The sequence below is a fragment of the Cricetulus griseus genome (genome assembly GCF_003668045.3).
Source record: "Cricetulus griseus strain 17A/GY chromosome 1 unlocalized genomic scaffold, alternate assembly CriGri-PICRH-1.0 chr1_1, whole genome shotgun sequence".
Taxonomy (NCBI): domain Eukaryota; kingdom Metazoa; phylum Chordata; class Mammalia; order Rodentia; family Cricetidae; genus Cricetulus; species Cricetulus griseus.
In genome coordinates, this window is record NW_023276807.1 from 174695212 (window position 1) to 174705817 (window position 10606).

The 10606-nt window shown below is 38.5% G+C and overlaps 1 long non-coding RNA gene and 1 pseudogene across 3 annotated transcripts; both read right to left on the reverse strand.

The window, feature by feature from the left end:
* Positions 1 to 602: 602 nt before the first annotated feature.
* Positions 603 to 9733, reverse strand: LOC107979080. 3 transcript variants are annotated; one of them, XR_003479871.2, is made up of 3 exons: positions 9695 to 9733; positions 5659 to 5784; positions 603 to 1989 (listed from the first exon to the last, which is right to left on the reverse strand). It is a non-coding gene; the product is annotated as an uncharacterized LOC107979080 (long non-coding RNA). The 3 variants fall into 3 exon arrangements; XR_004772445.1 differs by lacking the exon at positions 603 to 1989 and adding an exon at positions 3871 to 4051; XR_004772446.1 differs by lacking the exons at positions 603 to 1989; positions 9695 to 9733 and adding exons at positions 3871 to 4051; positions 7533 to 7669.
* On the reverse strand, positions 3630 to 3748 carry LOC113832580 (annotated as a pseudogene).
* Positions 9734 to 10606: the final 873 nt, after the last annotated feature.

Here is a 10606-nt window from a genome sequence, read left to right on the forward strand (position 1 = left end):
CACAGCCCCAGGTTCAGTTCCCCTGCACTAAAAAACAAAGTAGTAATGTCTCCATTTCATAGCATACTATTGATAACACTAAAACTTTGAAATTGGGGCCCAGCATAGTGGCAACTTAATTGCATCTTCTCTCTGAACTGAGTAGCTGCAGGCATTGATGCATTTTCCTACACAGTGACCAATCTTAAACACCCAGAGAACTGATGATGTTCCTTAAGAAGCTTGTCATCTCAGGCCTCATTATTGTAATGAATATGAGCTTAACGTCTCATCCTAGGTGTTAATATCTCCCATTCACATGTCACAGAACATAAATCTTTTTCCTGGTGCTTCAATATGTCATCCCTGTTGATAAGTTGGGTTATAAAACAATTCAAGATTCTATTCATACTTTTATTTGCAATTTATCTCATTCCCTTCATGAAGGATTAACTTTGGTATAATATATTCCAAAAATATTTTCATAAAACTAACTCTGTGTGGTCAGAATAACTTATTTGATTCAATTAATCATCTTTTAAAAACTTATTTCAATTTTTAGTTTCTTAATCTGAATTTTCTTTCAGATTTTTGTAAAATAAGAAAATAAGTTGAATGTGGCAATCACATGTTTTATTTGCTACTGTAATAGAATACTGTGCGATTCATACACATCACAAATGTATGGATTTCTCACCATTTCAAAGACATGGCTTTCAAATCAGTGTGTCAGGGAGTTCAATGTCTGATGAAGCCCTTTCTCTGCCCAGGGGGCACTATAAGGACATATGTGGTGTGTGGGGCCAGTGCTGTGCCGCAAGTGGACATATGCTGTGTGCACCATGTGTACATGTACTATGTTGAGGCATGTGGACATATACTGTGTGAGGACAGTGCTGGGTCCCATAAAGACATAAACTGTGTTGGGTATGTTCTGTGAAGAGGAGGGTGAGAATCCACTTGCTCACCCATCTTACAAAGACAGATTCTGTCCATGGGTCCTGCTCTGATGGTATGGTCCCTTCCTGGAGGCTGTGCCTCTGAGTATGTTCACATTAGATTCATATATGAATCAGAAGATATAGCCACACTATGGTAATATATAGTGAGAAACCTACAAATAATAACCAAACGTACTAAAGCATCTCAAATTGACTTTACAATTCTAACAAAAATGTACATTCCTAACCCAGTAGTTGCTCAGATTCCTCTTATTGTTCATTTGTTTTATGGATTTTTGTTTTGGTTTGCTGTTGTTTGTTTGTTTGTTTGTTTTGAGACAGGCTTTCTTTGTGTAGCTCTGGTTGTCCTCCATAGACCATACTGGCCTTGGACTCAGAGACCCACCTACCTCTGCCTCCCACGTGTTGGGATTAAAAGCATGCACCACCACCTCTCAGATTCCATGAAAGCCTGAGGATGCTCCAAAACTCCACCAGTGTCTGGAGAAGAGTGTCTGAGGAGTCCCTGGGGGCAACTTCAGCTGAATCACATGTGGTTACCTGACTGATGAGACACTTACTTGCTTGTGAGCCCATAGCTAGCATGCCTTAGGCTTAGAAAAGGCTTTTGCCGTGTGTAGTACTAGAGCATCAAGCATACAACTGAATTAATTGGCAGTGCCCCCCTGGAAAACTGAAAATGAAGTTCCATTAAGTCTACTTTGGGGGAATCTCCTTAGTAGTTTTATATCAAGAGACTTGTGATAGTTGTTCTTGGCTGTCAAATTGACCACAACTGTGAGAAATTTTCTGCTTGGTCTGAAGTAGGTGAATCCACTTCTCTTTCGGACCTTTGAGGCAAGAAGACACAAGCTTTTGACCTGGGTCCTGAGAGGACATATGCCTTTAATCCAGATCTTGAGTCAAGAAGGTTTAATCTGGGCCACACCTTCTGCTGGAAGCCATTATAAGGACATGGAAGAAGGAAGCTTTTGCTCTTTGTATGCTTGTCTTCTCCTTGCTAGCAATCCATTCCTTCACTGGCATTGGAGCCTACTTCTTCGGGATTCTAGTAATACAAAAGATTGAATTCCATTGAATACTACCTATCCCTCTGTCATTGACCATTCTTTACTACAAAACTGTCAAAAGTCTTTCTTCTAGCTCTTTCAAACGTACACCACATTATCAATGCCTACACTTACCATGTAATAAGCTTTCCATTCTGCCTAGAAGTTGTTCAGCACCTACTGACCAAATGCTCCCATTTCTCCAAGAACCCTGGCCTCTGGCAGCTGCCATTCCAGTCTCAACTTTTATGAGAACAATGTCTGTTGAGATATCATGGATGAGATGGAATGACATGGGTCCTTCTGTGTCTCGCTTGCCAGGATTCCAGTCCTGTTTCCATAGTCCATTTTCAATGGAAAATTACAGGATTTTGCTCTTTTTGTGCTTGAGTAGTATTCCATTTTTCACATTGCTATGTTGTCTTTATCCACTCAAAACTCATGATGTTTAAATTAGATTGCTTCCATTTCTTGGCTATTGTGAGTATTGCTGAATGAACAAGGACTGCACATATCTCCTCAGGACATTGATTGTATTCTTTTTGGTTAGAAGTCTGGAGTACAACTGCTATATCATTAAAAAAAAGTTCTACTTTTTAATGTTTTGAGAAATATATGAAACATTTTTCCTTGTTGGCTTTACTAAGTTATATTCCCACCCAAACCTTCTTCTTCTGTGTCATATTTTGTTTTAATTTTTAAAATTAAAGTGTGTGTGTGTGTGTGTGTGTGTGTGTGTGTGTGTATGTGCTATTTATAGTGAACTATATTAGAGATTTTTAAGAGCGTACCAAAGTCCAGCTTAGACAGCCCCAAAAGAAAGAAACTAAGACCTGCTACAGGCCCTGAGGCCATATGGAGAAGAAAAAATATACATCAGACAAATTTTCTAAAAGAAAATTGTAGAGAGTGAACTGATAAGACACCCTTAACAGCCTGTGGCTAAGAACCTTCCAGATTGTATAGGGGAAAAAAGTTCTCATAATCAAAAGCCCAGTGACTCTCAAAACAGACTGCACATTCAAAATGCACAGCACCCTATAACTTAGTATTTTCTTCCCCAACTTAATTTTTAAATAAGCTTGGTTACTAAATTTATTTATTTATTTTTGTCCTTAAAACACAATATTCTAACATCAATGAAGTATCACATATGTTCATCACAAATGTATGTCCATCATAAATCAACTCAGACAGTTCTGTGCCCCCACTCATCACTTCCTGATGGTGAGAATACTCAGAAGCTGAGGGTGTGCAGATGGGAGCCTGGTTGGGGGACAGCTTTTACCATGAGGGTGGTATACCCCAAAAGAGCTTCTTCCTGCCAAGTGACTGACAGTTAAAGCCCAGCTATGGGCAAAAATCAGCCCTTGACCACTCAGTCATCCCCAAGGTCACACTGGGAACACAAAACTGTGCCTTTGAAGTAAGAGTGTGCTAAAAGTAAAGCAGCCCCCAGAAACTTGGCAGTGAGTTCCTTGGTAGGCCCAAAACTACCTTGTAGAGCTAGTCATGTTAGTGACCGGCAGAAGTTAATGAAAACCCTCTCAGTCTAAAAATGACTGCCATGGGCAATTAAGCATATTTAATTAATACAAATTAAACTCATGTGTAAAAATGAATAAATATCTGTTTTAAAAGCCTACAGGACCTGATATTCCCAGGTGGTCTCCCATCCAAGTACTAATCAGATCCAACACTGCTTAATTTCAGAGATCAGACTAGATCTAGTGCATTCAGGGTAGTACGACCATACACAATAATAAATAACATATTTTTAAATGATTAGAAGTAACTTTTTAACACAAGCCTAGATGAAAACTAGAGAAGCAAGAAAAATTAAAACAGAAGGGGAAAATTTCAAAAAACTGAAAACAGTGTGATAGTTTCAAATATCAATTTAACACAAACTTGATTGACAAGGCAAGAGCGTCTCAATGACGAACTGTTTGCATTAGGTTGACCAAGGGCATGTTTGTGAGGGATTATCTTGGTGACACCATTAATTGATGTGGGAAGACCCAAACTAATGTGGGCTGCAATATTCTCTGGTTTTGGGTCCTGAAATATATAAGAAGAAAGGAACATGAATAGTGAACATTCATGCATTCATTTCTCTCTGCTCTTGACTGTGAGATCTTGCTTTAAGTTGTCTGAAGAGAGCACAAGATGCTTCAAGATCTTGCCTTTAATTCCCTGCAGTGATGGAGTATAACCTGCATATTTGAGTTAAACCTTTTCTTCCCAAGTTGCTTTTTGTTGGGGTGTTGTATCATAGTAACTGGAGTAAAACTAGGACACACATGTGAATTAGGAGGAAAGTAAACATCATAAACAAGAGAGCAAACAGATGTAAAGATGTCTCAAACACTATAATGTTGGACACAGGGTAATCCAGCTCTGCTTGGTGAGGCCGAGAACAAAACACTTCGAATTTCTTTTTTTTTTTTTAAGAGAACTGAGGAAATATAAGACATCAAAGAAGTTTTATAAACAACTCAGTAGAAATTGTAGTATGGAACAGTATTTAGAAACCTAATAGATAGCCTAATAGATATATATCTCCAAATATATACATTACACACATATATTTCAAAACTGATGGAGACTATGATCCAAGACACCAACCTTAACAAGAACAAGGAGAAAGGAAAACTTTTTATTACACACAGCAATGGTGTAATAAAATTAGACACTTCAAAGGCCAAATTAAAACCTTAAAAATTTTAGCTGAGACAAAAGATAATTTTTCTTCAAAATACTGGTGTTAGGATTAACAGCAAGGTGATATTTTCTTTTTTTTCCTCCATTTTTTAAATTAAATTAGAAACAAGATTGTTTTGCATGTCAAACCCAGTTCCCTCTCCTTTCCCTCTTCCCCTGCCGCCACGCCCTCCCCCCCCCCACAACTCCCTACTTATCCCATACCAATTCTGGTCCCCAGGGAGGGTGAGGCCTTCCATGGGGGTCTTCCGATTCTGTCATATCCTTTGGGATAGGGCCTAGGCCCTCCTCCTGTGTCTAGGCTGAGGGAGTATCCCTCTATGTGAAATGGGATCCCATCGTCCATTCCTATGCTAGGGATAAGTACTGATCTACTACAAGAGGCCCATATATTTCCAAGGCCTCCTCACTGACACCCACATTTATGGGGTCTGGATCAGTTCTGTGATGGTTTCCCAGTGATCAGTCTGGGGGTCAAAAGCTCATTCTTGTTCAGGTCAGCTGTTTCTGTGGGTTTCACCATCTTGGTCTTGACCCCTTTGCTTATCACTCCTGCCTCTCTGCAACTGGATTCCAGTTCAGTTCAGTGTTTAGCTGTGGGTATCTGCTTCAGTAGAAGCAAGGTGATATTTTCAAACAAGAATTTTTATATAATAAAAATCATTCAAGGGCTAGAGAGATGGTTCAGTGGTCAAGACCACTTGCTGACATTGCAAAGGACCCAGTTTTGATTCCCAGCACCCACATTGGGCCCTCACAATGGTATGGAATTCCAGTTCTAAGAGATCTGATGCCTTTGTGTGTCCTCTTCAGACAACAGGCATGCATGTGCTGCATATGTACACAACACAGGTAAACACTCATATGCAGAAAATAAAAGAGTCTTTAAAGATATATATCCTCAAGATTGGAAGGAGGGAGTAGTAAGGGAGTTTATCACCTACCGTGAAGATGCTTTCAGGGTAAGCTGGTTCAATACTCCACCCAGAATCCATGAGAAGGTGTAAGAAGATAACCAACTCCACAAGATTGTTCTCTGACCTCCATGGTGCACACATCCATCCAAACACCTGAAAGGCACAACTAATAATATTCTTCAAAAGATTAGATGAAAAATTTTAACCCAGCCAAGTAAACATAAGAGAGTGGGGTTGGAAGCAAATGAAAAAGTAAAAACAGACAGTGAAAAAATTTTAAAGTAAAAATTGAACATAGAAGGCAGATGGAAAATGATTACAGATAAAAGACTGAAGACAGAGGGAAGAAGAAGAGCAAGTGGAGTGATATTTATGATTTAATAAAGATTGCCTGAAGTATTAGAAAGCAAAGCCAGGCACACTAGTTATCTATAAAAGACAGGCAGTGGTGGCACACGCTTTAATCTCAGGACTCAGGAAACAGAGATAGATAGATCTCTCTGTGAGTCCAAGGCCACCTACATCTACACAAGATTGAATCAGTCTAAAAGAGAATTAGAGCTCAAGACTTTAATCCCAGCCCTAGGGAGGTATATAAAAGACAGGAGCCCAGTGTCTCAGGCTGCATTCTGAGAAAATTCTCCAGCCATGCTGCGGAGAGACAGCAGTCTGAGGCTTGGTGGAGAGCTTGTGGAGACAGGATTAGCCTTTCCAGCCTGAGATAGAGGTATGGGCTAGTGGTTTGGCTGCTTTGCTTTTCTGATTTCAAGCTTGGAGCTTGAACCCCAATATCTGTCTCTGGGTTTTTTATTATTTGTTCTACATTTGGTGCCCAATGTGGGGAATGAACCCACAACTCTGAAATTAAAAGTCTCAAGGTAGTGGCTGTGTCAACAAACTAAACAAGTTGTGTAAGCTAGCATAGCAGGAAATCAAATGTTGGAGGACAGTAGGCAAGTCACCCACCTTCTACAGAAAAAGTAAGGCTGGACAAGATGGAATAATGGCTGTGAGGTTAAAAACAGTTACTGCTCTTGCAGAGGACAGAGTTTTCCTAGCACCTAGGGCTCATAACAGCTTGTAAATTCCAGATATAAAGCTCTCTTCTGACCTCCCTGGGCACATGCATGCACACATGTTCATAGATACACATACATACAATTAAAAAATAAAATGCCTATAAAAGAGAGTTCATTTATATGATGAATGGTAAAGGATGCATGCTGTGTTTTCTAAAGTAACAGTAAAGCAAAGAAAAGAAAAATATTTACTATCCATATTAATAGATGGACAAACAGAAAACCTGGAACTTAGTCGCCTAAAAGAAGAAAAGATAAAAGCATGTGTAAACAGGGTTGACAATAGAAATCCATAGGAAAATAGAGGATGCGAAACTGGACTTCTCACTAGCTATGTTAAGCATAGATGGATACAGAAAGTCTAGGCCTGATTTATGTACATTTATGAATGAGGTATGTACAAAATATGTGTCAAAGTACAGGGATTCCTAGCAGCCAAAATAAAACAACATCCAAAGACAGGCCCTGGATTTACCAAACAAAGGAAATATTAACAAGTTTAGAAAAATCAAAGTAGAGCTTAAGTTAAAAGAAAGTAATGTTCAAGAAGTCTATTTATAATGTCTCACCAAGAAGGAACAAGTACTCTGTTTTATGGGTAGAAATTCCAATGTTTTGTATAAAACAATTCATCTTTAAAATACATGAAGCAAAATCTAAGAGAACTGTGGTAAAATACAGCTCTTTACAATGAAATATTTACCAAAGAATTGTGACAATTTTTCAAAATAAACTAAATTATTGCCAACATAATTACAATAAATGAATTAATCTAATATATACCATGCTGTTTACCCACTAGTCAATGAAATACTTTCTTACCTAGTAGGAACTGGCTGTTAGCAAAGCTAATCCTTCATCGGGTGACACAGCCCGGCTCAAAGAATGTCAAGGGGCTGATAAACACAGAAAAGTTTTCTGATCACAACTCATTTCAGCAGGAAATTAAAATGTTCAGTCAAGAAAGAATGAAGAAAATCCCCATAAGGCTAAGAGTTAAAGCTTAACATGTATAGATTACACACAGTTAAGTAATCAAAATGGAAATGAGAAAGTAATTTGACTGAATTATAACAAAATGCTTTGTTTCCAAAGATACAGGGAGTCCTAAATCAGGTCTCCTTAACCTTTTCTGGTGCATATTCAGGCTGGATGGTTCTTTGCTGTGGCAGATCATCCTGAGCACTATGGGATGTTCCACATTTCTGATTTTTACCCACGATGGGAAGGTAACATTTTTTTTCCCATTTGCCTCACTAAAACAGTCTATGGATATTTCTTAAAGTCTCCCAAGGTTAAACATGCATCTGTCTAATGAAGGTTAAGAAGAATAAATGCTATGTTAAGACTTGAGAATGAGAGCAACATGAAAAATAAATGTTAGCACAGAAAGTAACACTACAGAAAAACAAGTAATAAAGGCAAGTTTTAAAATAAAATACCTCTCTGTAAAGATTCATAAAATGTATATGGCTGGACAAGCTTGAGAATGAAGGGAAATAGAAACAGAAATAAACAAGATTTAATTATAAAATAGTTTCAGCCTAAATGTTTATCAACAGATAAATGGATGATAAACATGTGGCACATATGCACAATGGAATAATATTTAACCATTAAGAAAAATGAAATTTATAGGAAAATGGATGGAAAGGAAAAAATAATATTAAGTTAGATGGTCCAAACTCAAAAAGACAAAGCCACAAGTTCTTTTTCATACGTGCATCTTAGCCTGTAAAGTACGTGTGTGTTGTGTATGAGATTGTATAGTATGTACACACACACACACACACACACACAAACAGGTGTAAGTGTATATGTAAAACACTAAAAATTGAGGAAGGAGACCATAACACGTTACTATTAGGTGATGAGGAGGGATGAAAACTAGATAAAAGGATGCATAAGACATAGAAGAAGAGAGTCAAGGGGTCTGAAAAGGTGGGACTGGGTAGCAGAGGAAGCTGGGGAGGTTGGGAAAGGATGACCACAAGTGTTTGTTTTGTTGAAACCCTTATATTGGTGTATAACATGTTACATGCTTATTTAAAAAATAAAACATTTAAAAATAATTGCAGAGCCTTCAGTTATTAAAAAGAGAATATGAATAAAACATGTGTTAATGACACGGTAGATGAAATAGAAATATTTTTGAAAATTCCACCTTAGCAGAACTTAGAAGATGAATGAAAATTTGAGTCATCCCACAGCCATTAAGTTAATCTATAACCAACACCCATGCATATTCACACAAGCTCAACAAACTAAACACCACTCCAAGGCCTTGGTGACTAAAGCATGCACCCTAGATAACAGAAGGAGGCAACAGACTTCATCGGTTCATTCTCTTCAGCAGCTAATACTGAAAGTATCTTCACCACTGAATATGAAGGTGAACAAATGAAGCTACTCTAACCCATCCTTGTAACTGCAAAATCTGTCTCTCTAGCTACAAAATCAAGTGCTATGATAGAAAGATGAAATAACAGGAGTAGTCCAAGTTCATTCTAGGGATACAAGATTTACTTCTGAAAAACAATCATGTAATTAATGAATAGGGGAAAAGAGTATGATTACTTCAATATATACATTGTCCTGACTTTCCCATGGCCCTTTTTATGTCTTAATTTCAGGAATACATTAGCACCCATCTTATAGCTTTATTCATGTATCCATTGAACAAATACCAGCCAACCTAATTTGAAATCAAATTGAAAAAGAATCAAGATTCCTGTCTGCATCCTAGTAGAGTTCTAGGTACACACTTGAAAATCTGGCACCTCTAACTCCAGCAGGATTGCCAAAGTCATGGAGAACTCCCTTCAATGTGCTCTGCAAATGTTAGCCTCCTCTTCTAATAACTAGACAAATGGTGACACTTGCTACAGAATCTGCTGTTTTTCAGTTTGCATATAATGCGGAAAATTACCAATACGGAGCCAGGTAAAAATACAAGGGTTTTAATAGGGAACAGCCTTACTTACAGAGAGACCTAGCCAGCCGCCGGGGGCAGCAGTCTGTACCACAAGCTGAAAGTGAAACCGAAAGCAGAGCGCCCTGTAAGTATCCCTCCCTCTACATCACCCTGACCATGCCCTCATAGGCATGGTCAGGCACACCTGTAGCCAGCCCCTAAGCAGGTGTGGCTACAGCATCCCCTACAATTCCCCTTTTAGTCTAAAAGAGGATAAAAGCTTAATAGTGTAAAAGTATCCAAAATTAACAATCATAAAGGTGAAATATAAGAAAATACAACAATCTGCTTATGTCATATCCTAACTATCTATTTTAACTAAAACCTAAAGCCATCTGAAAGAGGTGTCCAAGCCTCAACTCCTCCTTCCAATCCCAACCATAAACAACAGGAAGCTATCCCTAACTAGGTATACACACTATCCTAATTGACAACAATGGGGGAGAGGGGAAGTGGCATCCTCCAAGTTACTTCCTGCTGAAATGGGATGATGACAGCCTTGTGGGGTCCTGTAGGAAGAAAATGTTAGTGTAGTGAAAGTTTTGAATGGATTGTATCCAGTCCATGTTAGATGGGATTCACTTAATTGAAGATCTCACTTAAAATCCTCAACTTGATTGAAGTAATTCCCCAAGCCTCTGGCCAGAGTGTTAGTTGAAATGGAACAAGTTGGATCCAGTGTAGTCAAGGAGGTGTGGCCCATTTTCTTTCTGGGGTGTCCAGGGATTGCTGTCAGGCAGGTCTTCATTGGCAGTGTGGGACTCAAACATAAATGTTAGCAGAGAAATGTTTGTTTGTGTAAGTATGCATACTAGAAAAGGCAACCATGGGAGTATAACAATTATGAGAGGGTGTACATGTTGAAGGAAAGAGCCAAGAAAAGACAAAGACAGTCCTCAAATTTTTCTCGTATTCTGTATTC